Below are 4,849 nucleotides of genomic sequence, written 5' to 3' on the forward strand. Positions count from 1 at the left end.
AAAATCAACGCTGGAGAACTTTCTGTCTTCACTATTGTAAATTCAAAAAAGTTCATTTTTTTCTCATTACTGTACACTCTGCAACCAATCTTGCCTGAAAAAAAAAAGACAAATGTAGAAATTTTTGCATATTTATTTAAAAAGAAAAACCGAAATATCACATTGTCATAAGTATTCAGACCCTTTTGCTCAGACACTCATAGTTAAGTCACATGCTGTCCATTTCCTTGTGATCCTCCTTGAGATGGTTCTACTCCTTCATTGGAGTCCAGCTGTGTTTAATTAAACTGGTAGGACTTGATTTGGAAAGACGCACACCTGTCTATATAAGACATCACAACTCACAGTGCATGTCAGATCAAATGAGATTCATGAGGAACTGGCCAAGGAGCTCAGAGACAGAATTGTGGCAAGGCACAGATCTGGCCAAGGTGTAATGCAACTGCAAGGCAGTTGCACGCAACCTCCACCAGGGTGCGTGTTGTGAATTCTGCTTTTGGGCTCCCTCCGGTGGTTGTAGGTGGTAATGCAGTTGTCTCTGGGCTGCAGTCCTGGACAGGTGTATCTGCTGATTGCAGTTCTGACTGGGGTATTTAGGTTTGCAGGACTCATTAGTCCTTGCCAGTTGTCAATGTTTCTTGGAAAGTGTTGGATCCCTGTCTGGCTTCTCCTGCTTAGCTGCCAATTCAGCAAAGATAAGTGTCTGTTTCTTTTTCTATGGCACACAAGCTGTGTGCTTGTTTTTTGATTGTATTCCTGCTCTGAGTTTTGTAGTCTCTGGAGTTGCAGATATACGTTCCACGTCTTTAGTTAGATGGAGGAATTTTTTGTATAATCTGCTGTGGATATTTTTGGAAGGGTTTTAATACTGACAGCACAGAACTCTGTCCTATCCTTTCCTATTTTAGCTAGAGTGGCCTCTTGTGCTAAATCCTGTTTTCTGACTGTGTGTGTCTTTCCTCTCCTACTCACAGCCAATATGGGGGGCTGCCTATCCTTTGGGGTTCTGCTCTGAGGCAAGGTAGTATTCCTATTTCCATCTTTAGGGGTATTTAGTCCTCCAGCTGTGACGAGGTGTCTAGGGCTTGTTAGGTACACCCCACGGCTACTTCTAGTTGCGGTGTTAAGATCAGGATTTGTGGTCAGTATAGTTACCACCTACTCCAGTGAAAGTTTTCATGCTGCTCCAAGGTCACCGGATCATAACACGTGCGCAGGTAAGGTGAAAAAGGTAGCAATCATCGTGTAGCACCACAGTGCAAAGCAAGAAGCGCCACCAGGAGGCAGCAGAGTAGTCAGACAGGCCGGTCAGCAACAAACAGGAAGACAAAGTTCCGGAGGTCACAGCAATGCACGAGGTCAGAGACAAGCCAGAAATTGAAACCAGATGGGAGCGCGGGATCCAAAACGTGAGACAAAAGACGTAGTCTGGGTATGAGCCAGAGAGTCAAAGCCAGACGGGAAATGTAGTAACAGAGACGGAAAGCAGGAGGCAGGGTTCAAAATACAAGCCGAGTCATACACTGTAGGAAACCACCAAACACACCCTAAGTCAGGGACAGGGAACAGGTACACGGGTCAGCTGCTCAAGCCAGAGACTGGAACTATCACTGACACATGCTACCAGAAGTGGCACCAATAAATAGCCACCCACGAACCAAAGAGAGGCAGGAAAGGTTAACCCCATCATAACCAGGCCGGGGAAGGAAAAGCAAGAATCAAACCCCGACCTGGAGCATGACACAAGGTTACAAAAGAATTTCTATAGTACTCAAGGTTCCTAAGAGCACAGTGGCCTCCATAATCCTTAAATGGAAGAAGTTTGGGACCACCAGAAGTCTTCCTTGACCTGACCGTCCAGCCAAACTGAGCAATCATGGGAGAAGAGCATTGGTGAGAGAGGTAAAGAAGAACCCCAAGATCACACTGTGGCTGAGCTCCAGAAATGCAGTAGGGAGATGGGAGAAAGTTCCACAAAGTCAACTATCACTGCAGCCCCCACTAGTCGGGCCTTTATAGCAGAGTGGCCCTACGGAAGCCTCTCCTCAGAGCAAGACACATGAAAAAAATGAAGAAAATGGAAGCGCACTTACCCTGGTGTGGTTAACATCACTTTATTCGGACATGTGCAAAAGCAGACAGCAGGGAGGGATAGGATCAGCTACGGACAATGGCCGTTTCGTGCTAGATGGCACTTCAACGGGTCCTAGCGCTGAATGGATCCGGGGAGTGTTTTATAGACCCACCTGAGTCCTCAACTCCTCCCCCAATGCTCAAAACATGAACAGTGTTACATTTAAAAACAACAAAGTATTTAAAATAGCACACGCTATGAACCTCAAAATGACCGGATTCGATATTCACAGGTTGACATGTATTACAAGAAGACCGACATGTCGACTTTTTCATTCAAACCAGACGGTCCTGCTGCGTCTGCGCGCAGGATCCATCTGGCTTCTCTACGTAGTAGAAGACGGCACAAGTCGCCTCCTCCCTCCGGCATTGAGACCCGCTCCAGACCAGCAAACCTCAACACCTGAGTGTCCCCCGCATGGTAAGAACGGACATGCTCTATTAATCTGGGAGCTCCCTTTCCTGTGCCTACGGAATAAAAATGCTCCCTAATACGGACAAATAAAGGGCGGATCGTTTTCCCAATATAGAAGTATCTACATGGGCAGAAAAGAACATAAACAACGTGTGTGGTTCTACAGGATATGAAATCTCGCACTATATGCTGTATATGCCCTACTCTAATTTTGTTTCCTGTATAATGGTATTTGCAAAAGTTACAGCCCCCACATTTAAAGTTCCCCTTAGGAATGCTATCTGTGAGCCAGTTATTTCTCTTGGTTACAAAACGATTACGGACTATACTGTCTCTGATATTCCTACTACGACGATTGGCAAATAGAGGTCCTCTATATACTATATCTTTAAGATCATTATCTTGTCGTAGAATCTGCCAATTCTTTCGTATGGCTGTTCTGATGTGGCTGTCCAGCGGACCAAATTTAAAGCTAAACACAAACTTTTTTTCTTTTTCTTATCTTTTCTTGGGGGAAATAGAAATTTCTGTGGCAACTGCTCTGTCATAGGCAGTACTCAAAACCGCAGGAGGATAACCCCGTTTTTTGAACCTGTCAATCAAATCAGCTGACTGCTGCGCAAACCCCGTCGGATCACTATTGATTCTCTTTACCCTGAGTAGTTGACTGAACGGCAAAGAATATTTCATATGTGGCGGATGAGCACTATTATAGTGTAACAAGGAGTTAGATGCCGAAGGTTTTCGGTGAACTTCTGTGGAGATACCCCTATCCCCAATTTGTAATTTAACATCCAAAAAGACCAAATTGGTCCCCCCAAATTGCGAGGTAAACCTCATGTTCATGGTGTTGGATGTCCCCAAGTACCTCACAAATTCCGTGAAGGTATCCTGGTGCCCATCCCACACCATGAACATGTCATCGACATATCTAGCATAAAGCTTGATATGTCGTAGAAAAGGGTTATTTGAGGAATAGATATATTCCTCCTCGAACCTCGCAAGAAAGAGGTTAGCCAGGGTACATGCGACAGGGGTACCCATAGCGGTACCCTCCGTCTGCAGGTACCACTGGCCATCAAATTCAAAAGCATTATGCTTTAGGATGCAAGAGAGTCCATCGCAGATGAACTTAACAGTGTCCTGTCCAGTGGGTGTATTCTCCAAAATGTTTTTAATCGTGTCAACTCCCAATTTTTGTGGAATGCGTGTGTAGAGACTCTCGGAATTTCCTGTAAAAACTATAGATAGAATATAGATGTATTATCAGAAAAGCTATATATATATCTTATCTAATGGGGCCTACAAAAATGATCCAAAGCCCTGCGTCTCATTAAGACCATTAGGGGCTAAGGTACCAAGCAAATAAATCCACTTGCTTTCTTTTTGCGCAAGTATTTTTGCCACGTTGCCACCTCTTTTTCCCAATTGGATTTGGTCAATCGCCTGGATTTTAAGCCCTCTGGGGTCAGACTTGTGACAAAGTTTAAAGTGCCTAGATAGAGTTTTCAAGGCACTTAGATCGGTTACAGTAACAGATTTTTCAATATCTCTTACGTGTTCTCTTGTTCTAACACGTAATTCACGTGTAGGTAAACCGATATAAACTTTGCCACAAAGACACTGAGCGTGATAAACAACATTCTTTGATGTACATGTAAGCCTCTTTCTTATTTCAAAGACTCTGGATCCGTCATGATTAACGAATGATTTACTTTTGAACATATTAATACATCCCTTACACATATTGCACGGAAAAAAGCCCTTCTCACCAAAAGTACCTGTTGTAGAACCCGTTGCTGCATAATGGCTGTGTACGAGAAGATCTTTAAGATTCCTTGATCTTCTCGGAACCATCAATGGCCTATCTGGCAGAATTGTTTTCAAAACTGGGTCTGTTTGCAAGATATTCCAATGCTTTCGCATAATCCCACATAGTTCCGGCCATTGCTTATTGAACCTCGTAATAAAACGTACTTCACTTGTTGCTTTTTTGGAAGTCTTCACCTTCCTTCCATTACCATACAATAGTTCATTTCTAGAGACAATAGCGGCTTTTTTGCGGCCTTTTTTGATTTGACGATTACTATATCCTCTATCAGCGAACCTTCTGGCTAGATCAGATGCCTGGTGTTCACAATCATCTACAGTGGTACATATTCTCTTGATTCTAAGAAATTGCCCCGTTGGAATGCCATTGATTGTAGACCTATGGTGGGCCGAGGAGGCATGCAGCAGTGTGTTAGTTGCTGTGGGTTTCCTGAACACATTGGTAATTATATTACCATCTTCCAATACCCT

This window comes from Ranitomeya imitator, chromosome 2 (genome assembly GCF_032444005.1).
Source record: "Ranitomeya imitator isolate aRanImi1 chromosome 2, aRanImi1.pri, whole genome shotgun sequence".
Lineage (NCBI taxonomy): Eukaryota > Metazoa > Chordata > Amphibia > Anura > Dendrobatidae > Ranitomeya > Ranitomeya imitator.